At 38.3% G+C, this 26,559-nt stretch overlaps 1 protein-coding gene across 7 annotated transcripts in view; it reads left to right on the forward strand.

Annotated features, from left to right (window-relative positions):
• The window catches only part of rbfox3a (RNA binding fox-1 homolog 3a), a 327,901-nt gene that overhangs the window by 67,648 nt on the left and 233,694 nt on the right, over nt 1-26,559 (forward strand). For 6 of the 7 annotated variants that reach the window (XM_053238792.1, XM_053238795.1, XM_053238794.1 and 3 more), the window contains exon 3: nt 20,776-20,826. The exons of the other annotated variant lie outside the window; for it this stretch is intronic. The gene's annotated coding sequence lies outside the window, so the exon portion shown is untranslated. The remainder of the gene's footprint in view (nt 1-20,775; nt 20,827-26,559) is intronic. 7 annotated transcript variants of the gene reach the window in all.

Here is a 26,559-nt window from a genome sequence, read left to right on the forward strand (position 1 = left end):
TTTCAAAGTATTTTGTTGCTCTTGTAATGATTTCTGGAAAGATTCTGTACCTAACATCTATTTTTTATGTTGACTCAATCTTTTAACCCTCCAAAATGACATCCAACAAACTTCACTTTAGCTAATATGGTAATCTTAATAAGGCAATTAAGATGGTGTTGGATCAAAAGGGAAATGTAAGGGCAAGTCAATGAGAGAGAGTTAAAAACAGTATTGCAACATGGAGACAGTATGCTGTTTACATTCGTCTATGCTAAGAGCAAATTTGTGAGCATTAGCTATTGTTGGACCCATACTTTCATTATGCTACCCTAGCTAGTTACCATGTTTTGATCATAAGATGGTTGTGCTTTTTGGGATTGTCCATTCATTCTGGAGCAGACTATAACTCTGTACAAAGCTGCATTTCAGAAGTCAGTGGTGCATTTCAGTTAGTTAGGCCATTTGCATGAGCTTTTTAAAATCTCTTTCTCAGGGGTCTATCACTGGGTTAGGACATCATTACCAGCATGTCCTCTCCACACTTAATGATCTCAGAATTTCTTCATTGTCAGAATGTTTTTCCCCCCAATACTGGGTGCTGAAAGGGGTCTAATTAGTCAAGAAACAAAAATCTGAGGTATGCAGCAGAGCAAGGAAGGGGCTTGGACTTCTGTTCACTGAAGTGTTTTACCTATAAGAGTTAAGTGTTTTGGATGTTACTATCAAGATATGATTCAATGATTATTGCTAGCACTTTCATGCTGTAGCGTAACACATAAAGAGATACACAGTGAATGTGACTGGACAGGCAATAAAGACTAGCATATGGGTAAGTGTCAACTCCCTCATGTTTTGCACAAGTCAGTGTTGAAAATGAAATTGTTCTTAATTAGCAAGGCACCAAGAAAAGGTTAGTGTCATGTATCACTGCACAGGCCATTGAAAAAGTTCTTTTAATTGGTGACAGGAAAGCTTTGACCAGAAAAGTGCGAATGTACATTTAGCAAAGGTTCTTCTGTTATATAAACGGAAAGAAATATGTCACAGATGAGTCTTGCACATATACGTTATAGCTTACACTTCACACTTCAAATTAGATTAATTAAGTTATGGCTTCATTCTGTAATTGTGTATTCTTAGGTAGTGAGTTGAAGGTTGAAGCAGTTATTTTCTCTCTCTCTCTCTCTCCCTCTCACACATCATCCAATGTTTAAAATATATATCTGTGGTGATCTGAAGTCAATTACAATTACTGAAGCTTCATCACAGCTTCTTGAAAATAAATTACATTGTGTTAAATTAATGAACTTGCCAGTGTTACCTTTCTCTCACCTCAAACACTTGAGGAAGGCATTGATAAGAAGATCAACCTCTTAATCTTGCATAATCTTGTTCATTATAGCTTGCAAGTTCACTTATTGTTTAAGCTTGCTGCTCACAGGGGCAAGCAGACCTAAGGCTGATCCTGAGTCATGTTTTAGTTAATTGTACTTTGTGTCAGAGGGGTAATTAATATTGATATGGATTACCCGGGCCATATGTACATCTGTGATTGGTCATTATGGCTCGGAGTATGTTCCTCAGCACCAAATCCTGCTGCTTCCAATGAGAGCAACAGCACGGCCAATAAATGTGCTTGAAGTGCGCTAATGAAACTCATCATTATGAATTTATGCTTTGGAAAATCATAAATCATTGTAGATTGTTTCAGTCTACTTGCTCAACCATACACTGCAGAGCTCCAGGCACATCTGAGCTAATATGTGACATGCGGAAAATTAATATAGGGGAATGTGAAATTCCCAACAGCATTGTTAACATGTTTGTAATGAAGTGAATTTAATAGGGAAAAATAAGCTGCAGTACTGAATGGAAGGTCATCAAAAGAAGAGCAAAGGCAAGGCTAAGCTAATAATTTTGGGATTTGGAGTTTATTAGTGTTAAGTTATTAGAATCAATTGTGCTTAGAATGTACCTGGTTTATTTATTTTATCTCTAAAATCTACTTCATTGTCTACTGAGTGCCCTTAAAATCCTATATTCATGTACCACAGAATACTCAAAGTTGGCTATACCGCCATTTTTTATGAAAATTATATGAATGGTCTTTCTTACTACTGTCATGTCACATTTGTGTACATTGATAATTTCTTTGATTCTTCAACATTTCTTAAGATTCTTCTTATTAGTTATTACCTTTTACTAGCCTGACACACTAAACCAGAAATTCCACTAGAAGACCCAAAGTTGCCCAATGTTTAAGGAATAAACCAGTGGGGTATGCTGTTATAGGGAAATAATCAATTACATGGTTGTTTGATACTATGCCAAAGTTGATTATATTCCAATAACAGCATGTCCCAAAGTGTTGTATTCTTCTAACAACATAGCAATTTTCCAGCAATATCTTTTTTATTCATTAAAGAAGGTTATACTTTTTTTATATCCATCCTCACCAGCCTGTCATGTTACAGAGAAACCACAAGGCCTCTATTCTTCATAATTTTTCCTGTGTTGGAAAACATAAAAGAACAGATTTACCTTTGATTGTTGCAAAGAGCTGATAATGGAGACTCCTTCCAAAAATGCTAAATAATTATCTCCTCACAGAAAACTTTACCATATCAACAATTCCACGTTTTAATCTGTTCATGTAGATCATATGCCAAAAAAGTTTCTATGAAAGTTATGACTATGGAAACACTAATGCATCAGAATAAGCACATTAATATAAACCTTGCTGGAACTATTGTCAGAGCTGCTGTTATAAAAAAATAAGCAACCACCTTCTGACAAATACGAATCAAACATTCAGCAGCACCATGGTATAAAATATGATGACACCGCTACTACATTAATAAAGTTTGACTGCAGATTGTATTTTCTCTGACAAACATGGAATCAATAATACATGACGGACCGTGCTGTTATACACGTATGAAAAAATAATCCACGCTGGAATGGTGTGATACCACCCTAAAGTGGATCATTTTCATATAATAGCATGGCCTGAGGAGTGTTATTCCTCTCATACCACAGTGTTTTGCCGATGAGTTAGAATTTTTTATTTATTAATGAATGACACATTTAACTTTTAACTGTTTATTGTTACATTTCATGTTAGGGAGTATTTATGAGAGAAGTTTGTACTTGTTATCGCTTGCGTATGGTATATCTCTTTTTTCTTTGTCTTGAAGTTAATGAGACAAAAAAAACCCATAGCCTGACATGTTACTGAGAAACTGGAAAGCACAAACTGTCCTGAAGACTCTCCCATGCTGGGAAACGTGCTGACTGTTACAAAGCACTGACACCAGGGATTCCTTCCATTATTGTTACATAAACATTTCCTAACAGAAAGCTTCACCACATCAATAATTTAATGTTTTTCTTTGTTAAACACCACCATTTTAAATTATGTTTACTTAGCCTTAGATTATGTGCAGCATCCCCCATAGTCCCAGTGTATGAGCTGTTACTATATGAACAATAATGTATTAGAACTAGTGCATTAATATAAACCAATTGTTTATGTAGAGCTACTGCAACCAGAACCACTAAGTCAGGTTTAAACCAGACCTCCAACATTCACTTTAAAGAGGAGAGTGACTTTAGGGTACTTAACACAAATTATATATAGGCCATGTTGAAAGATAGGTGAAAGGATTGCATTTCTTGAGGACATTTTTTCAATCTGGGGTTCTGCTGTCCTGTTCCACCAGCTTGGGCCAAAGTGTTGGCCTCATTGCCATTCATCCAGTGTTTGAGCTGTAGCTTGAGCTCGTTATCATGCCTTTGCCCTCTTAAATTGCAATACAACCAAGCATGGAATATCAATGGACACAGTTCTTTTTACTTGCATTGCATCCAGATGTAAAGTTGGATCATTGCTTCATGTGGCTACTTTCAGTCATTGAACTATGCCTGAGCTTGATGAATTTAACAAGGCAAATACATATTAACACATGAAATTTGTGGAGCTGAGCTGAAAATGGACCAAGCACTAGAAAAACAGAAAGGAGAAAAAGACAGAAAATGGACCAAATCAACCCCCTTAATTGGCTTGTTAAGTCATGAAAGAGCCGAGTGAGTAGGGTGGCTGTGTAGGAAAAGGATGAGGCAGGGTTAGTGAAATAATGGAAGAATAGAGACGAGAGAGTGAAAAAAAAACCCCTGAAGTTAAGTTGACCGACAACTTTGTTTAATTTGAGCGTTTTTTTGTCAAGTGATTGGGCAGGAAGTGCTGCTGGGAGGGGAATGAGATTGTAGCATGCACCAGGCCCAGCTGATGAAGCCATTACAGCATTCCCTCTTCAGCACTCAATCACTGTGACACATCGATAGGCGAGGTAGATGGTCATTCTTCAAAATGCAACCAACCCACCTTGTCCACAGTACTAATCACTCCAATCATTCAGTAAGAAGCTAGGAACCTCCAGCCTCAAGAATTGCATCTCCACTTCTTCATGTGCTTCCTCCTTTTGAATAAAGTGAGGTCATTTTAAATGATTTGGGTAATCTATCTTTAACCATGTAGCATACATGGCTATGTCCTGGTAATGATATACAGTATACCTAATTTAAAGTATATGTGTTTATACTATTATGATAGAATGTGAGAGAATTTGGTTTCTCTGTAAAGGCACAATTTTGGAATGCAATGAAAAGCTTCAGCATTTTTTTTCAGCTCTATTAGTTAGGTTTGGTGGCTATTACTAGCTCACTAATCAAAGCAAAGAAGATTAAAATCCTAGAATAAACGGGTCAGCCATCTCTAACACTTCTGCTAAATTTAAGAAAGTGATCCATGCAGTGTCTGTATGCATCTCGTCTATCTTCTCATGTCAGCAGAGTATCACAGTACAGTGCTCTCAGCAACCCACTAATCAAATTAGACTTTGATACCTGCCTTAGTATTACCTTTAAGAGGGTTTCATCTCACTTCCTGCTGCAGAGAAAGAAACTGCTGTTATGCAAATGCATTCTTTAATTCATTTAGTTTAATATTGTTTATTTTTAGCTCTTATGCAGTACCGTGCAGACAAAGTGTGCCCATATGATGTGTTCAAATTTCACAAACAAAGCTTGTCTACTGTAAAATCTAAGTGGCTAAGCAACATTCACACCACTGTATTCTGTTTCTTTTTGACAGGCTCCATTGGTGAATGTTAGGCATCATGCACGCCTTTGAAGCACCCCACATAACAGGATTCTTTAGCAACACCTCAGCAGGGGGGGAAGGGGGGGACATGTATGTGATGGAGTAGCTTTTGGAAAGCTGCCTCCAGCTATCCACTGCAGTAATCAAACTAAGCCAACCGACCCAATTTGCTGCCAATATCCTGGGCTTGCTGCGAATCACACTCTCCTCCCTCCCTATCTCTCTACCTACAGTTTTTTCATGTCTTTGTACCAGCCTGCCCACTCTCAACCACATCCACTGTTATCTGTTCACACACAAACACCCTCCTACCTTGAAATACCTTAAACCTCCACCACTTACACATCACTGCGGCCATGTAAGCAAACATAGAAGGAGATGGAATAAAGCAGCTTCCTGTTCTCACAACTAGATGAAAATTTAGGCAACAAGAGCTCCAGTAGCCAGGCTAGCCCTCTGTGTGACCAGCATGATCTCACAGTTTCAAATTCATAAAACTTTGTCTGAGCTGACTTGTATGGAACGATACAAATGGTTATAGTTATTATTAAGAATAGGTTTAGTGTCTGTAGCTTTTCTCTCAGCTCTGGTCATGTGAAATCCAGTAAAATAGTTTTCGATCATTAGAATTCCTACGCATTTTGCATTAGATCAGGTTCCCACCGACCCCCTGCTGGTGAGCACTGCAGCGCTCCACTCCCACCCCAGCCTGCATGGTGAGGATCATTAGCACTGACACAAGCTGCTCCATGACTAATCACCAGTGTGTGAAACACAACAATGCCAATGTCAGTGCTGCCTCGGCATCTCTTCTGATCTCACACTACTGCCACAGTCCCTATACTGGTTCAGGTTTACATTACTATTGCAGTACTAACCATTTCTTTCTTTAGAGGTATGTAGATATGAGCAAGTTTCGAAATGTAGCAGTTACTGTTTTGCAGGGTCATTTGATGATCTGATCTGATCTGATGAGCCGGATCATATAACTTTTTTATGGCCCATGCTATTTAATCTTATTAAAAAGTCACACGAACTTTACATGTGAACAATCACATGATTCACATGTGTATTTTACACTGCATGTGTCATTTTTCACACATGTTGCATATGGGGACTTGTAGTCCATGTGAAGGGTTTCATATGATTCATTTATTTTCACATGCTTTTTTTTTTTTACACAATGCAGTTATGATTCTGATTCATGTCAATTATTCACAAATATGGCATGTGGTTTTATTTTTCACATGATCACATTATTCATGCCATGTCATGCATATTGAATTCATGGAAATAACCTGGTGAAATGCACCTTCACATGTTTCTCACTTGTGATCACAGAGTACGCGTATAATGATGTCAAAATGTATGTAATTTGTCCCTATGGGTTATGCTGCCCTGACATTTTGACATGATGTCTTATTAACTTGGTTCCCTGGCTCATCTTCTCTTTCCTCTTTGTGACAATTCAGGCATAATATCACTGTCTGAAAACCTTGATCTAACACAAAAGTGTTCTAGACCTGTAGGGATAGAGTAGGCTTGAAAATACTGTGGGTTAAAGTGATTGTCTCAGAGATTCAATAAGTGGTACATCATTGAGCAATCTCCCTGCTATAGAGCTGTTATTTACTCTTAGACACACAGTCTCCTTCTCTGTCCTATGCCTGTTAAATAATGAAACAAAAAGACTGCCCTAGACTTTATGAACATAAAACAAGTTAGCTGGTCTTATTTCAAGCCCTCAGTATTGCAGCTGTCAGGAAAAGCGAATCAAAACTTTGGGTGATTGTTTTTCTGTGACTGCTAGCACTGGGATGTTTGCTCTTTTTTCACAGTGTGAGCTTTTGGCTGCTCACTTGTAAATAATTCATTTTGCACAGTAATGGCCACAATGACACCAAGCCACAGAATGGATTTTTCTCCCTCTCCCCCTCCACAAGGAAAACATGTTTTATTCTTAAGAGCTCTGTTAACAAAAAAGCAATTCCCAGGTACTGTAATCAGTTAAACATGTCCGCATAGCTCTTACTAAAAATGGATGTTCTAAAGGAAAAAAAGATTATATGAATTTTCTGAGCTCTGTAATCAGCAGCTAAAAATTTCAATAGGTCTGGCTGTAGTAACCAATTAGAAAACTTCTATGCAAGGACATAGTACTGCTGCCTGCTAATTATTTTCTATTTAAGGTCTATTCACACCAGTTTTTTTTTTTTTTTTTTTTTTATTATGAAAAAAGCACACAATGGAACTCCAAAAAGAACACATACATTTCTATGAACTGCTCACACTGAGACTGGTTTCCTGCTTTTTTTTTTTTTAAACATCTCATCCAACCAATAACATAACTGTTTGTCCGAACTGCAAAAATTGAGAGCTAAAGAAAAGTATATATATATATATATATATATATATATAAAACTATGGCTATGATTTCCAGGATCATTTCTAAGCATAGTCTCTGACCTAGGGAACTTGAATGAGGATATGTTTTTGATACAGACTACAAAGCACTTCTGTAAGGACATCTCCTAAATTCCGTAAATGTAAAAGGACAAGAAGCCAGTGCAAGGTTATGGGTTCACATAATTTCAGAAAACATACATTCAAGCAATTAAGATTAATCATCTTTGCTGATTGTTTTTTTTTTTAATTAATTGTGTTAGCATTGGGTTTGATGTGAAGACTTGCACTGCAGGGAAAATAAAATGATTGGCATATATTTTAATTGATTGTGAACTCTTCACTTTGCATTACATGAACAGCAACCAAAGTGCAATCTTGGTGAAGTATGAAATTAGCCTAGATTACAGTGGAGTTATTGAACTATCTGGCAATAATACTGGAATAACAGATTTCTAACCAGAAGTTTTGGTTCCACCACTGACAAAAAGAAAGTGTGCATAGACGTTATTTCTTGATCTGAGACCATGAGTGCAACTGCTACTGTAAATAAAAAGCCTGTACTGGCACTTTCTGGATTATGATAGAACATCATCATCAGTACATGCCATTTCACTGTGTATGTGCATGTCTTTGGATGGTTTTGCTTTGGAGAGTTTCTTGGGTGGAAAGTGTGGAACTAAAGTGAGGGGATGGAGGTCTTTGGTGGCTATGCCTGACAGAAGAAGCAAAATCACCAACATTGATTATAGTTGCTTTAACAAAAAAAAAAAAAAAAGGCAAAAAATGGATTGAAAATAAATGGAACATTTATCAAATAATTAAACTGATTACTTTGTGACATTAAATATGTCTGCAGCTATAGATATCAAAACAACTCCCTGCTGGGCTTCTTGCACTACTTAAGCTGTTCTGTTTCTTTTCATCCATTTTCACTTCTCCCCTCAATGTTTTTGATTTTTTTTTTCTGGGTTTATGTATGAAATTGTGAATCTCATTCAGATGATGATCTGAATTCATTCCAGTAACCTTAATCATATTAGTTTCTGTATTTTTATTAGTTAAATGCAAACGTAGTTCCTGTACAGTTATTGGATTTTTATATGACTGCTTCTTAAATACATATTTACATGCCTGGACCTCTTTTTTCTCTTTTCTTAGTTATGTCCTTAACTTTAATAATAATAATTCCAACACATAATAAATTAACTATAAACTATAATAGAAACATCCATTATATAGATTATCCATTATATAGATCTATTATATAACTATAACAGATTTGTCCAGTGTGCATTGAGAAGAATATTTTCTTGTAGCAGGAACATAACCAAGTCCTTTCAAATCTGCTTGCTAGAATTTACTCTTTCTCTGGAGAAAAGGATCTGTCAGGCATGAGAGAGGCACTATTATTATCAATCATCTGTTGAATATTAACTGAGAAGTGTGGAAAAGGCAGACTTTACCATACTGATTAGCATGTGGAGGCATTTTTCTGGCATGGCTTTGGCTCCCTTGTTCTCTTAGAGGGAAGAATCACTGAAAGTATTTCTGACTAACCATCTTTATCCTATTATGAAACGTTTCTATCCTGATGGGAGTGGTCTGATTCTGGATGACTCCGCCCCATACAGAGGGCATGAGTGCTTACTGGGTGGTTTGATGGGTATGTCACAGTCACCAGATCTTAACTCAGAACATCTTTGAGAGATTGACAATGACGTCTGGGCTGACATGTTAGACAGTGATCTCCGCCACCAGCAATAAAACTGAGGGAATATCTTTTGAAAGAATGGTCCTCATAGCTCCAGTACGGTTTCAGAGATGTGTAGAATCTATGCCAAAGCATGCTGAAGTTGCTCTGGTGGCTTGTGATAGCCCAACATCTTACTAACACTTTATGTTTTGTACTCAGCTGTAGTTGAGTAAGGATTATTCAATACCATTTCATTTAAATTGCACTTTATTTAGGGATGGTGGTACTGATACTGAAATAAGTAACCTACTTAGTATTTAGAAATCAAAAATGAGTTCAATGCACCATGCATTGCACCTTGACTCATGAGCAAGGAGTTGACACTATCAAGCAGAAAGTGCATGCCTCAGTGCTCAGTGCTCGCAGAACTGAAGTGCTCTCAGGTGCGACATGTCTCTCTGCGTGGTCACTTCACTGCTCCACACTTTGTGTGCATATGATTCACAGTACACTGCACTCATTTTTAATGACCACACTCACTGATACTGCTCTGCGCACTCAGCTCCCCCTCACACTTTCTATTAACGATACAGTTTAAACTTTATAACATTTTATCAGGTTACTTATATTGTAGGAAGATGATGTAGCAGCTCTACTTGATATTTTTGCAGAGCACAGTTTGCAGTCTGCTTTGCTTTGATTGCCATCATTAATCATGAAATACAGGTAGATCACTGTCATTTTGGGTCGTCTGTTCATTAGCATGAAAATATACCCCGGGGTTACATCATGTAGTATCACATGGTATCAGATTTTAGTATCAGAGCAGTTTTTATAAGTACTAATAAATCAGTATTGGTATTAATGCATTGCTATTTTTACTGCTGTCACCATCCAGATCTAGATCGTACAGCAGTTCCCAACCCCTCACAGCAAGATTTCCCCGCTCTAACACACCTAAGCTAACTAATTTGGTAATTAACAAGCCCTTCCTGAGTTAAATGTGGATGTGTTAGAGTAGGGAAAATGTTAAAATACAAATAGCAAAGGATTTATAGGCCCAGGCTTGAGAACCACTGCTCTATCCTAAGGGTTGTAGTATTTATATGATGCAGAAATATGTATATCTAAACATGAGTGATAAGGTATATGTTGTTTGAGACCAATTAATGAAAACTGCATTCTGGTTAGGTCTTAGTTTTATAGTACAATGACAGTTAAAACCATTGCAACCCTGAAAAAATCTTTATAGTGGAAGACTGTTCTTATAGTTTCATGCAAACACTTCAGTGTAAACATGTTTAAATGCATTTAGCAGCATTCAATATGTTGGTCTGTTGGCGTTATCTGTCCTCCTCTCCACCTCTACTGCTGTCATCCTCTTACGCATCTGTTCTTGTTACTGCAACTTCTGTCACCAAATAAAAAACTCATCCCAACTTCTGTCAGAGCGTGAAGAGTTATGGCCAGCCGCATTCAGCTCTGTCCACAGTTTATGCTCTCAGCGTGCCATTTTCCATATTTTATCACTTTTCCTTCCACTGTGCCAGCTTTGGCCACTGCATTCTATATCAGATGATAAGTGTTAATGCCCAGCATATCCTGGGAGGAACACTAAGTGACTTCCTTAGACAAAGTGCCTAATGTACAGGTATATATAATAAAGATTGTCTTGAATGATAATTGTTTTACTGTAATGCAGCATCAGAGCATTCACAGCGGCCAATGCAGTGCTCAGATTTCATGTAGAAATAAAATGTTAAACAAAATGATTGGTGTCAAAGATATAAATATTGGACTAAACTCTAACATGTTGTTTATGTTTCCTACATTAGTTTAGGCACCCAAATTAAATAGAAGAGTGGAGGAAATCTGATTTCACCCTGAGCTGTGACATGTTCTCAGTTTAGAAGATGAATGCGCTCTGTTACTGTTGTATTATTTGGACAGGGTGATGAAGGGGGCTGTGACACAGAGAGCTGAAAGTAAAATATAAGTGAGTCATTCCTGTTTTAAGAAGGAATGGTAGAGGGAGAGGTTGCTTGGTTAGAGTTGAGACGCTCCCATTACATTGGAACATTTTGCCAGTTCTCTCATCCATTTTGACTTGTCTGAGGCATTATCCCATTTTCAACACAGAATCATTTAGTGCTTTGGCAGCACGTGTGTCATTAACCTGTGATGAGACCCGGCTAGCGCTCCAGTCTAATTCACTGCCTGGCTCTGTGGCCCGAGCTGCAGAGCTGCTGCTATTTATCAGACACACAGAGTCGCATCATGGTACAGCCCGCACTCTCTCTGATTATTGTTGACGAGCAGAACACTTGACCTGCAAACGGCAGCACTATGAGAGTAATCTACCTCGACATCTTTGTATCTAATGGCAGAGCAGGATCGATGGCCCTCACACACCCTGTGGGCACAGCAGCCTGATTCTCAACTGCTGCTCCTGGCTAGATATGCTGCTAGACCAGTCACACACACACACACACACACATATATATATATATATATATATATATATATATATATATATATATATATATATATATATATATGTGTATATATATGTAATGAATTAACCAGATGTATTCAGGAACTGCTCTTATCCCTGAGGGACTTCTAGTGGCCATGTGCTACCAGCAAAATGGGGTCAGTATAAATAATTGTTTGCTGTTTGACACCTACAGTTTAAAATGAACTTCAGTGTCCTGAAAACCAGAGAAATGAATTCTACTCTTCTATAGTAAGCATATAGAAAAAAACAACATATGCTATATACAAATGATCTAATAATATTTAATTTATTATATGGACTAAATATAGTTTTGCACAACCAAGGTGAGAAAGTAGGAAAAGCTGCAAACAAGCATTTAGCATAAATGAGGACTTATTTGAGACTGTTGGAAAAGCGATTCTTCATGAAAGAGATTAAATAGTGTTGCACATTATTTAGATAGTCCAATGCAAATACAAATATCTATAGTAGGGGTCATCAACTGGTGGACTACAGTCCAGATGCGGGCCAGCAAAGTATTTCAGCAGATAGCACTTGAAAAATACTTTAACAGAAGCAATCAACTTATAAAAACATAACTGTCTGCAGTTCAGCGGCTCCAGTTTTTAACCATGATGGCTTCTTTAGTTTTAGATCTCTGTTGCCACCAGTCACATGCATTTATGTAAACTATTTAACTGAACGCAGCTCACTGAGAAAGGGACGATTTTTCACAGATTTTTTTTATTTCATTTTATCTCTTGTCTGATATGATGTGCGATGACATGTCTTGTTAAAAAAAATTCCAAAAATAAAATGTTTCTTGGAGGAAGCATGTGTTAGCCTTCACCCTCCCCATTTGGTAGCTCTTTTATGATAGAGGAGAGCTGGCTGGTGTGTGGGGATTAGCAGGTGACCAAACTGAGGAGAAAAGTGAAGGAAAAAAAAATAGTTGGTCCAGGGAACCAGTGTTAAAATGGTCTCTAACTTGTCTCTAGTCTCTAGTCAGAACCTATGATTTTGTACTAAATCTAATACAGATGCAGTTGGCATTGAGTCTGGTTGATCAGTAGTCTGAATTTGTTATTTGGTTTTCTGGTTTCCATTCAGTTTAGCTTTTTGTTGCCTTGTGGGTAAAACTTGAAAAAAATACATTGTTCCATGTGTAAAATAAAGTGTGGTGTCTAGACTAATGTGCAACCTTATCAGTAACCCAAAGCTGGTAGAAAAGTTTAAATAGACAAGTCGTCTCAGCAAAAGTGGTTCATCGGTTGCAGATTTGATGTCTAGCCCCATACCCGAAGGGAGGCAGGTTGGCACCTAAAGATATTGACATGAGAGACAGATCATTAGCTCTGTTCCATCATTATGCATTCATCCATCTGTACCATGTTTCATTTAAGATGCAGGTCTCATGTTCAGGTGCCAGACGTCTCCACTGTTGTGCTTAACAGGCAAAGAGAATACTATTAAATTGGTCACTCATTAATTCCTGATAAGGAAAATAGACCTTTCACTCATTACTTGGTTTGACATAAGATACTAGGTACTGTGGGTACATCAAATATTTTTGTCAGAAAAAAAGCATCAAAATAAAATCCATTGATTTTGGGGAGGCAAAAATGTCTTGCTATTGATGGGTTTGACAGATGTGCAATAATGGTGCAGTAACTTGGAGAAATGTAATAATGATTAGACAAATCTTTTTTCTGTCCACAGTATGTCTAGTCCTGTGAAAATATTGACAGTGATGTGAGAAGAAGAAAATCAGATAGAATTTGTATTGCAACCCCTCCATACCCCTCCACATGCTTAAGTTTGTTGGACCTGCTTTCATTTTTCCAGTAAAAGATGATTATTATATGAAAGCCAAATAGTGTAGTATAATGTACTTGTAGAAATCTTTATATTCCAAACCCCCCCCCCCCCACCCCCCCACCCCAACCCCCATTTTATTTATCCTGATTTTAGTGATATGGTGTTATTTCTCCAACTCTTGTTGTGCAAATACTTGTCCTTCAGACCAACCTTCGTAATCTGCTCTTTATTCAGGTGACTTTTCTCCACAGGCTCATTAAGGCAAGACAGAGTCCTCTGCCACTGAGAATGGGACATCTGTCACTTTACATTTAAGTAGAGGATCTTCACTGCACACCCTGCTAACAGACAAACAATCCATCCTTATTTACCAAACACAATTGCAATTGGATTGGATTTCTGAAATTTAGTGAAGAGCATTATTTTTCTCTAGCTTTGTGAAGCCATGAATAGGAATTTGTTTGGCAAATGGCGTGACCTTGTGATTCTAATGAAATTACAACTGATGGGGATTTAGTTTATTCGATTGACCTCTTTGGGTCACTACGAATACACTCAGCAACACGTTAGTGTCTGAATTTGGAGGTGGTGGTTAGTTCTGCATTTTCATTCACTTGCACCAGAGAAATGGCATTTCGCTGTACCTGAAGTCTTTTCAGAATGTAAATTTGATTGATGATAACCCTACTGACCAGAGAGGAAAAATGTATTGAATGTATTATTAAAAGCAGCACACCATGACTTGTATGCACCATTTTTGTGAAAATGAACTACCACCTTAGTATGGAAGACCAGTTGGCAATATACCGTATTGACTTCTTTCAGGTTTGCCATTCTTCTTGCTTTCAAGGTCAAGTTCTGTGTGCTTTTAAAATGCAAAGCCCTATGTTAAATAGATATGAATAATGTGTGAGAGGGAATGAGAAAGTGTCAGGTTGCATGACCAGTCAGTTCTCTCTTCCCCCCCTTAATGTGCATGCCAACCCACAGGATCCCTAACCTCATGCACTGAAAATCTCACTTCTAATCCTGACTGTTCAGGCCTGCTGAACCAACTGGACCTCATACAAAATTCATAGACTTTTTAATGAGTGATTTATTGGATTTAAGAATTAAGTAGTAAGAACACCTCTGACTGCCCACCCTGCCCCATGCCCTAACCTTAATTGTTCATTTTTAATTTTTTTTTTTTTAAACAAGTTGGCTGGTAAGAATTTGCCATTGCTGGATCAGGTACTTCTCTGTATAGCCAATATAAATGCTAGCTTTTCTGTATCACTCATATCCTTAAAACACAGCCAAAAGGATTGATCACCTCAATATTCAAAGCCAGGTCAGATGGAACAGCAGCAAATAAATAACCAATGACAAGGGAAGAAAATATTAATATCTATAAGAGTTTTGTAATCTCCTGGCTTTGCATGGGTTACTCTGTGCATATGTTATTTACCAAGTGCAACTGGTAGTGCAGTGCCGCCCCTTTTGTTAATTCTGTCATGGTGAGATTTTAATAAATCATATCTGACAGTCCTGAAATTGGCATATCACTTTTTAAGGCACAGCTTCTCCAAGCTAGCAAGCTTATTCATATGATTTGGGCTACCTTTGGTAAAGAAATGAGCTTTCTTGGAATCCAAACATGCCCTACTGAGATTTTGATTTGATTTTGCATATTGTGTTCATCATGATCAAATGTCAAATATTATCAGCACAACCCATCAGCTTCAACTTGAAAAACTTACTGATTATGCACTGCATATTTTGGCACTAACAATGATAGTTTTGGTACAACTGATTATGTCTCATAATGATTTAAGGCATAGAATGCTACTAATTTCTCCAGATCCCATGATCCCATGATCATGGGAACATAAAATCTAAGAAACCAAGCATTAAATTGGTTCAATCACATTTCTAACAAGGTTACTTTCCTGACAATCTCTACACTTTGCTTTTAAATGAGTAACATGGCTGAAAGTTACAAATACCAAAATGTGGTTACCTAGCATCCATGCTAATGACATGAGGACATTCTAATTATGAAATTAGAATTAGAAATATTAGAATTTTTTAAATTAATTATTTATTTCAAATCTATAATTTGTGAAACAGAGTTGCATGTTCAAATGTTCAATCTATATCACAATATCATTGAAAAAAGCAATGATATAACTTCCTGTTGAACATGTGACTTGTGGAATACTCCAAATATTTCATAGGGATAAAGGCATTCAGGTAACAGGCCCGAGTGAATGTTACTAAGTGAATGTACATTTTTCATAACCTATAATGGATGACTCACAGAAAAGCATGGTTCAAGCGTGAGAAGTTAAATGGATTCACACATTAATGCAAACATAATATGATTTTTGAAGCATTTTAGTAATTATATTTCAAGTGTAGTTATAGTGAGCTGAGGCAGGCAAATATGCTTTTTTTCTAGGTGTTGTAGGTGTGTTTTATTGATGATTTATTTTTCCAAATTATGCACATAGCTTGTTGGGAAGAACACTTTACTTAAGTTTAAAATGTCTTTTACCTTTACCTATATAAATATTTGAAAATGTAATATCAGGGGGACCTACAAGGCACCTCGATCACAGAATCACCCAGATATCTCTGCTTCTCACTGCTCACCCTTTTGTTTTCACCCACTGCCTGATAGACTAAGATAGGAAGAACTGTTCGACTTGGGCAGAATTAGCATGGGCTAACTCCTTCATAAATTATTCTCATGGAGAAAAAAAATGCTAAATGGTTCAGTATATTCCTCTGGATTGATGTTTCACCTTGACGGCAGCATGTGGGAGATTTTAGTTGCAGTCTCCAGTAAAGACCAAAGGTCCAGTCATATTCATTCATTCACAGGTTCTTTTTTTGGAAACCTTATGAATTGGTTTGCTGTTTGGATTGCTTGCTGTTCACAAGCAACATGAAGTAAAACACTTCTTCTTAGAAATGTAATTTAAATATCCAGGGACCGATGGTCTATCTGATAACAGTTCAGAGAAGTTATCTGAAACTTGTTTCTGCCTTCTGTTGCTCAACATTGTGCATTGTTGCTGTGGCTTTTTTTGTCCTACCAAGCCAATGTATTTTTATCTAAGAGTTACAGTTTGTTGGAAAAATATGCAGCCATCAAGTATGCTTTAAGAATCTTCACTAAATAGAAACTGTACTTTAACCCCTGCCGCATTTGGATGAGAGAAGTCAAAGTTCAAGTCCCAGGATTCTGAGTTTACGCTGGTGTTTCTGTATCTAGGAGAGAAATTATCATGCTCCTGAGTCCATGTTGTTCTGTTGCCATGGAAACTACATTGGCAAAACAGCACCAAATGAGTAATGCCCCCATATGCTTTTTTCATGGTATTAAAGAAAAAAATTTAATTGCTTAGAATTAAGGAAAGGAGAAGACAAACTGCTAGCTGCATTCTCTATAAGCGTGTTTTTCCCCTTAAAGCTGTGCATGATGAAAGACCATCTGTCAAGGCTTACTCTCTTGCTTTCCTTCCCAGTTTTCTGGTCTTTTTTAACAGCAATTTTCTTCACACATTGCGTGTTTTGACTTATGGAAATTAGACTGTCTTAATTAATAAGAACACTCCCACTTAGCTCATCAGTGAGCAGTAAAAAGCTGGTCCTCTTCATTATGCAGGACATGCATTACTCTTCTACCCAAATTACAGTGATTTCATTTGCTCCCTGCTTCATCACTTACATAAAGATCCTCATCGCTCCTGGCGGAGGTGTGGGAATGGTGTGGGTTTCAGAACAGGCAAAAAAAAAAAAAAAAACACTGACAACCAAGTCGAAACCTTAACATTATCTACTGCTTGTGCCTCAACGAGGTGGTTCTATTCTGGGTAGTGTGTGTGGTTTTTGAATTTGTGTCATATATGTGTTTGTGTATGTATATGTTAGATGTGTCATGTGTGGGAGATTTGTAATGCAGTTTCGCAGTGGAGTCCTTGCTGCCACACACACGCACACACACACATACACACACACTGGGTTTCAGTATGGGTTTAACTATGGTGGGTATGGGAGGTGCAGCCCTGGTGTTTGGGACAGACAAAGTGGGAGGAGGCTTGGGCTGACCGAGGCGAGTGATTCCTTGGTGGCTGATGAATGGTGGCACTGATGGGTCATTTGTCCCGGTGATGGAGTTAGCCACTGCCCTTTGGGAGGAAGACTAACATAAAGAAAGCCAGAGCTGAGCGTGACAGATCATCCAACGGTAACAGAATAAGTGGCTGCTGTGCACACTGCTTCCGGATCCGACCTTCCTCTAATTGGACATACTCAGGGAGCAGGGGGAAAGGGAGAAAGTGTGTGTATGGGGGGTATGGGTGTGGGTGTGTGGGTGTGAGTGTATGTCATGCATGCACAACTCACAGCCACACAAGTTATACCTCCGGAGACATGGACAGAAGCACAAAACGATGAAGAGGTCTCAACCCCAAGAGTTTGAGAGAGGAACATAAAAGCTTACGCATGAAAGAATGGATTCAGAGTATTATACGTGACGTACATTATTTGCCAGTTATTCAACAGTAATACAAATATACTAAATAGTAATGCAGATTAATGGACAGACCAACATGCTCTCACATTTGCAAATTCATAAAAATTCACACAACTCAACCTGTAGGTTATGGTTTCATTCATTCACCTTCAGTAATTGTTTGATCCTGCTCAGGGTTGCGGTGAATCTGGAGTCTACAGCAGGTACACAGGCCATAAAGCGAGAATACGCCTATCTATTACAGTGCATAAAGAAGAACGCCAGTCTATTACAGTGCATTACATGCACGCGCACATTTGCATACTCATTCAGGGGAAATTTAAAGTAGCTTGTCCACCTACAGACATGTATTTTAGAGATGGAAGGAAACTAGAGTATACACAAACTCAGGGAAAGCAGACAGTAACCTGAGCTTGAACCCACTGCACCTGCCATGTCTCTTTTTCTTATATCATCTGTATGAAATGTAAATAATTCCAACTATATAGGCCTTTATTTGTTTAAATTTGTAATACTTTCTCATTAAATCAGTTTTCTGACAAATGTGTGAACAGTTAACATCACACACATTGGTTAACGTCACACACTGAGACTTGTGCCGTCTTTAACTTTGTATTAATCTATATTATAGTTATGTAATATAGATTAAAATGTTCATTTTAAATAATAGTGTGTATATAGTTAGTAGAGGAAAATGACAGAAAGCACAAATTGTGCTGTCACATTTCAGCCATTTTTTTGTGCTTTTTAAATGGCTCCACTTAAGTGTAGATTATTTCTGAAGAAACATGGACACTGGCAGGAAAGCCCGCTGAGGCACATCATGCCATTTATAGTGGGTATTACACTACCCCCATCTGTGTTTTACTCCCAGCGTTAACTGAACATATTTCTAGCCACACTCCATCCACGTGTCTTCTTCTTTTTCCCTGTTTCTCTGAGGAGACGTTAGTGTGTATTGAGGAGGGGTGTAATCCAGCCTGGTAGCGCACTGTGGGTCATTTGAAGATACTCTGAAGAGGCTGGTTGAGGTAATCTCCACTTGGAGGAAAGTCGTTTCTTTACTGAGAGAGAGACAGTGGAGAAGGGGACTGCAATGAAAAGTAACATTAAAAGATAGACAGAAAGAAAGGCTACAGCAGGAGAGCAAGAGAGAGAGAGAGAGAGATAACAAAGAGGCCAGCCAGAGGATGATAAGGCCGCCAGGAGGATTTTGGTGCATTTTTTTTTTTTTTTTGGGAAGGGATTTTAGTGCAGGCTTTTGCTTTTGTCACCAGCAGGTGAAGAGAGGGAGAAGCAGAGTGAAATAGAGTGTGAGAGCATGCAGAAAGAAAGGTGATTCACACACGGCATGCTGATCTCCAGATTGCTCCTGTCGGTGATGTAGAGCTGCAGCTCTCGATTGTGACATGGAGTGGGAGATCGGAGATGGAGTGATCTGGTAAAGCAGCTGATGTGACAGAAGTCACATTAACAGAGGCATATGCCTGGAACACAACTCACACACATTAAGAACCAAATAACAACAAACAGAACAGACTACATTCAGTCGCATGCACTGCCAGCAACAACTATTCCCATGAGTCACTAACCCAGCTACTGAAGACATTTTAGAACTGCTTTAGAAAAACAGAGGGCCGTGAAGCAATAGACTATTGTTAATATTCTTGCTGCCTAGCCTGTCATGATAACAGTAATGTACTTCACTGATATGGACAATTAAATGTATTATAGTATAGACCCTTATTAAAGTGTAGGCCCTTATTAATCAAAGTTGCTTATGGTCAAATCTGATGATAAAACAAGCATGTACAGTACGGATATAGTGAATACAAATGGGAGGTGCGCTGTTTTTGCTCGCTTGTTTTTTTTTTTTTGTTTTTTTTTCCTTGCCCACACGGGCATCTGATTGAGACTAGGAATGTGCATCATGGGAAAAAGTCTTGCAAGGGCTTTTTTTTTTTTTCATCTGGATGAACAGTCAGATATGTAACTTGTGGGACAAATAAACACCACAATCATTAACATGAGACACTGCTGCATCATGTATTTAACATTCATTCATTCATTCATTAATACTTAATAACTGCCTGGTCAGGGTCACGGTGGTTTACTTTAGGCTCCACTGCAATTCTACCTCTGTGTTTTTCAAGTGTTTCCAGGGGCATAGTGATAGGGTTCAGCTTAAAAAAAGCAGAGGAAAAGAAAAAAAACTCCTGATTTGGGCCAAGCTCACTTTGGGTTTAAATGCAGATACAGATATTTCATTGCTATTCTTCACTTTCATGTTTGAAGGATTGGCACTATAAAACTTGTGTTTGTAATGTGTGTACATTTGAATGTGTGTAAACTTGAGCATAATGGCTGAATATCTGTAAAATGCCTGATCTGCAGTAAACACCATCAATAATCATAGCAAGTACAGTAATTAGAGTACTATAAGCAATAGTAATAAAAATCTAAAATAACATTTATCTTAATGTAACTGTCTGAACTAGCCACATTTCCACTGTTTGTTATCTGTATCCTCCTCCCTCCTCAGTCCTGTATTCCACATTTTACCTCAGACTTTGGCCACTGATAGCGGCTGCCTCTGTACATTTGTTGTAATGCCTTTCCTCCTCCCATCATTTGACTGTGGTTTCACAGCTGGCTCTCTCTTTTCCTTCCCTCTCTCTCTGTCTCTGAAACAGGTTGATCAGACACAGTTACTTGCTACGTTCAGAGTGGGCCTTCTCTCCTCAGTGAGTATTTTTATGCTAATTTGCCTGGCTAGGTGTGAAAATCTCCATAGCTGAGCTTGTCTTCAAGAGGTTTACATGTCCTTAGTTCCCCAGAAGGATGTTGATGAGTATGATGCATGAGCGGTCGATGAAGAGAGAGAGAGAGAGAGAGAGAGAGAGAGAGAGAGACAGAGAAATTCCTTCACTGCCATGTGTGAAGTTGTAGAATATGTGTGTGAAAGGAGAGTCACAGCATTAGAGCAGTGTGAACTTGTTGTTAGTTATCAGACCTTTCAGTGTTGCATTTTCTTGGCCTTACAGTAAAGAAGAATTGTGGTATGTTTGCTGTAACTTCCTGAAGATTTTTTTATTTTTTTTTAAACAGTAATGATTTTGCTTCCTGAAATCAAAGCTAAGTAATGTACAGTATTTCATACAAGTTGCTTTGGTGCACTCAGAAATTTTCTGTATCTTAATACTTTGTACATACATTCTATATAATGTCTTTCTTCCAATGCACAAATTTAACACTGTATTATATACAGTGTATACTGTGCTGAGCCGCGTACATATGGCATGCTGTGTAGCTTACCTGTGTGTAAATGCCACCATTATGTGGCTCAATGTTGAGTTAGGAGTTTTTTTGTTTGTTTTTTTTTGCATTTGGATTGAATTTAAAAATATTAAATATTAAGAATTTTGCCAAAGCAGTGCTGTGACCTCTCAGCTCATTTGGAAATTTTCCTTCAAAATGTCTGTAAAAGTCCAAAATTCTATTATAAAACTGAAGCTCCCAGGCAAGACAGGTAATTAACTGGGAATTTTGCATATCTTAATATTTTATTAAATTAGTTCACCTTGAAATTACAAATCCTGCCCCACTGACAAAACAGCTTTATCTCTTGGAAGGCACCTAAGGATTTCACATTTGTGCTTAAGCCTGCAGGTGATAAACATACATGGAGCTGAATTAATTGCAGTTAAGCTTTATTTTGAAACTTAGCAAACTATGATGTACAATGTAACATCTCTCAACTGGAACACTGACATTCTCCTGTATGCTGTTGAGATTTATGCTTTTGTAGGATGTAGAAATACATCTGCAGAGGCTAGTTTTGCTACTTTTGCTTTTATTGTTATTATTTTATTATATTATTATCATGCCGGCAAGCTAAACATTCTTTCTTAAACGAGCTAGTCATTACTCCTCATTTAGCCATGAGGTTGACTCGCATGGCCATTGAGAATATAAATGTCTTCTCTAGAGAAAGGAATAAATGTCTTCTCTAGAGAAAGGAAAACTGAGCAGGCCCAGAGCTCTGACCTAGTGACACTCATGTTGGGAAGCAGTGTTGGAGTGCTGGAATTCTCTTTGGACTATGGGTCACATTGCTGCTGCAGACAATTGAATGCGAGGCTCTGGTTAAATCGTACAGACAAAACCTGAAGCATTCTCTCACTAAAAGATCCCAATGGTTTAGCAATCACATGGCAGAGGTTTAATCATGAAAAATGCCAGCAGCTACACTGGTTATGTATTTTGCTTTAAGCCCTGTTCACTGGCCCTCTGAATTACCCTAAATGCATTGTATCTCTCTGGACATGAAAGCCAAGTACTCTAACTTGGCTTGGTAAAGGATCAATATACTTCTTCTCCTTATTTATTTCAAGTTCTTTTTTATAGTTCTTAAGTGAGAGTACTATCAGCTTGCCAGTTCTGCTTTATTTATGTTGGATTTGATGGTTATTTTTGCATTCTGTCACAGTTTTACTCAGTCTAATGTAGTTTTGATACTGTAATTGGATCAAATGCTCCCGTGACTCAGTATCTTAAAAGTAATACCATGCACATCAGTGTCTTGCACCAATGCTTGTTTTTTTTGTTTGTTTGTTTGTTTTGTTTTATTTTTATTTTTTATAACTTACTGCAGTAGTTTCTGTGGCTGTCTGCCCTTGTTCCTTCATTTATTGAGACAGATCGATGTCAGTTACTATTAATGAGGACAGCTCTACAAATTGATATGACAAGGTTAATCTTAGCCAATCAGCATGCTAAAATCTCCTGTGTTTGTGTGCAGACTGCTCTGTTAAAAACAGTCCTGTTAAAAAAAACTGGCAAATACTATTATTTACAGTAATTTTACCAAGTGGTAAACTGGCATAGATACATGTAAAAATATTGCAGTAATAAACCTTTTATGAAAGCAGCCAATCATGTTACAGTAATTTACATTTTTACTAAAGTTAAGTGTCCTTCTATAAAGTAGAATTGCAATAAAACAGCAGAGGAGAGAGAGTATGCCATCCCTCACACCCAGAGAGCATGAGCAATTTTGCTCTTTGACTACCACTCACAGATCACTATGTAACTGTGGGGATTTGATCTCATAATCTCCAGATCACAGGGTGAAAACTTTTCTACTGTGCCACTGGGGAGCCTAATTGTGTCCCTTTCTAGCATAATGTCCTGACAGAAGGTCCTGAAGTATTGTAACAGCTGTTTTAAGATTTGTTTGGTCCGTTTACACTACAAGAAATGTTCCCCTCCTTTCAGCCAATGTTTCCATTTCTCCAGTGCTAATTTTTACTCCTAGCAGCTCCCCGTTGCCAACATCATTATTCCTTTCTGTTGCTGTGAGTCTCTTCAGAGCCCTGTGGATGTGGGAAAAGAGGAGGAACTGATGTAGCTTTGCTGTAAAGTCTTGGAGATGTATTCTTCCTTTGCCTTGTTTTCTGCAGAAATTAGCAAGTTGATGTGTGAACAGGGTGAAACGGTTATCTGAGTGCAGGTCAAAGTCACACTGATAGGGTCAGTGGGGAGATATGGTGCATGCTCTGGATCACAAGGACTTCATCTCGTGTCTCTATTTTCCTGTTTGATTTCAATGATAATCTTTTTGTTCCTGAATAATTTGATCATTGTAACAACGCTATGCTTCCCTTTCAATTAGGTGAATACCTCTCACAAAAAGATGTGTGGGTTTAATCTGTGTATTGAAAACTGGTGCATAATGTTGATGAAATTGTGGAGTGCCTGTTTTTCTGAAAGAGCTCACAGTCCCCTCTCTACATAGACAAAACAAATTAGTCTACTTCTGAATAGATCATACAATTCTGGTGGTATCCAGAGTTTTTTTTTCCTGTGTGTTCTCATGGACCACAGTGGGGGATGGAGTTGACACTTGTGAGAGCAGCAGCTGGGTGCTTTTTCAGTCTTTCTTTGTATCTGTTGTGTGTGTGTCTCATTAAATGTGGATGGTGAACTAGCTGCAGATTGCCTGGTGATTGCTACTCTCTCGGTGTAGCAGTGAAGCCTCGGTCTGTAGATGAGGTGCGATTGACATTTCTCTCTGGCCCTCCGCAGGGTGTCTGTAAGGATCCTGAACCCATTCAGACTGGCTCCCAAATCAAATCACTGTCGCTGCCACTGCCACCACTCACTGGCCCCATCAATTATTTAGCCCCAGCTCGAGTGAACCAAAAGGCTGAGAGAATTTGATTTTTCAGGCACCTCTGGCAAGTCAGACCTTTGGCACTAGCTTGTGCAAAGCCACATTAAGCAGTAGTGATGTGGTATTTTCCTGTGGTGTTGTGTCCTTTGCTCTCCATCAAAGTTTCTGTATCTAAAATCCATATAATTGATGATTTTGGGATTATTTGATCTTCATGTTTTGGATTGTTTGTTCTTCACTGTGTTTAAACTGTTTGAAGCCAGCAGTGACTGAAGCACTTTTTTTCCATAGGGCACCTATTTAGTGAAAGATGAATTTATAGCAGAAGTTATTTTCCGGGTCCTTCATTTTGCAGTGGTTTTAGAAGTAGCTTGGGGTTATCTTTGGTAATTAAAGTTTGATTTGATCGAAGCACACTCTTTTTTTCTGCTTGAATTTTAATTAGACAGGCCACTGGTCCCTGGTTCATTGCAAGGACATCTACCAAGTTTCTAATGAAATTCGAAAGCCTTTTAAATTCAATTTAGGGGATTTATTGGACAGCAGCAGATTTTGGACAGTGCAGGGATAACCATCTTGTCTGCTGGCTTTGCATCTCATGATGCCATTGGGACAAAGCGGGGGCAGCCACACAGAGCTGCAGACCCACTCTCGGCAGTGTCACCATGGTAGCTCCTGCTCCCTTTGGCCCATTACTGTAGACTGTTGAACGTGCTGTCAGTGCCCCAGCAGAGGGGATGTGTTAAAGACCTCCAGCTGTACTCAACAACTTACTTGTGCCTGTAACAATCTAGTGCTAGTGCAGAGCTCTGGCAGCATATGCAGAACGCTATTTCATAATGATAAAGATCACATCTCTGCTCCAACTTGCAGGAGAGATAAAAAAAAAGAATAATAAAAATGCACCTCCCACTCCCTTGTTCCTTGAGAATGTAGTGAATTCCGTGCAGCAGAATCCATTTGCGAGTATTCCTCTTGTGTGATATCATCTTTGCCATACATTTCTGGAGGTCACAGCAGACACAGTAACAAGGTCGAGCAAGAGTTGATGTACTGTTCCACTGTCTGAAACAGCTAAATGATTAATCACTTGAGAATGACAGCTATATTCAACCATTGGTCTTTAAAAATGTGAAAGGCCTGTCAGATTTAATTTAAAGCCAGTTCAGTTTTGGGAACTTATATCCATGCATGGAGGGATATACCTGTCTCTGAAACTCCAGGTATTTATGCATGCCTGAGAGATGTGTGAGTCAGTGTTAGGTCAAATGTCAGCTTGCTGTTAGAAGTAAGGGGTTTGTGTTGGTACACTGTGCTCATGGTTTGCCTTTAAATGTATATGGATAGTTTTATATCAAGAGAGTATGACAAATGGTGCCTGGGCCTTTAAACATAATTAAAAAAGTTTTTTTTTAAAGCTTAAAAACGTGAGATTAGAGTTGCATCCCCTCTGCTATTTGGGCTTCTGTCCCCCCCCACACACATTCCCTTGTGAACTCCATGGCTCAAAGGTTCAGTTTAAAGCGCTTGTCCACTGCACCCTGATGTCGCTCTGCTTATGAATCATGTCAAATCGTTGCTCTGAAAGCTTTGATCAAAGAGATACAGTGCCATGCGCCACACGAACTCTGCCTGTCCACTGAACGCTAATCCGGCTCCCAGCCTGGCTCTCAACATAAGAGAGAGATAAATCTGCGGCCAAAAACTAACACTATTATGTATAATATATGCATGAGCAATTTACAAATATAAGGTTGTATCACCTGTTTTTCACTAGAAAAGCATAACTCAAGCACCCAATTTGAAATGAACTCTAATTATATCGCAAGAGAGTTTGAAGCCCTTACTTTGTCATTTGAACCAAAAGCTTAGATAGAGTGGGAAGCCACAACTTAATGAGCTGTTCGCAGCCTGAACAGAACAAAAGTCAGCATAGATCACACTAGATACAGTTTAATTACTGGCCCAATCCACTTTCATTTAGGTAGTTGTATAATCTGTGAATTATCTAGCATGAACTTCCACTTCAGTCAAAGATACATTGCTCGTGGATTAAAAATGCTTGTGTTTCTCTGACTTTTTCGTTTATTTTAATGTCTCTTAAAGACTAAGAACTCAACACTGAATCTAGTTCTGGGCCAGCCTGATTGGTCGTATGGCAATATTACATCTGTTCATTTGGCTGATGCGTTTATCCAAAGCAGCTTACAGTTGAGGCAGAATATAATTAAGCAGTTGAGGGTTAATGGCCTTGCTCAAGAATCCATCAGTGGCAGCTTGGTAGTGCTGGAATTTGAATTCA

The sequence above is a fragment of the Pangasianodon hypophthalmus genome, chromosome 12 (assembly GCF_027358585.1).
Source record: "Pangasianodon hypophthalmus isolate fPanHyp1 chromosome 12, fPanHyp1.pri, whole genome shotgun sequence".
NCBI classification, from domain to species: Eukaryota; Metazoa; Chordata; class Actinopteri; order Siluriformes; family Pangasiidae; genus Pangasianodon; species Pangasianodon hypophthalmus.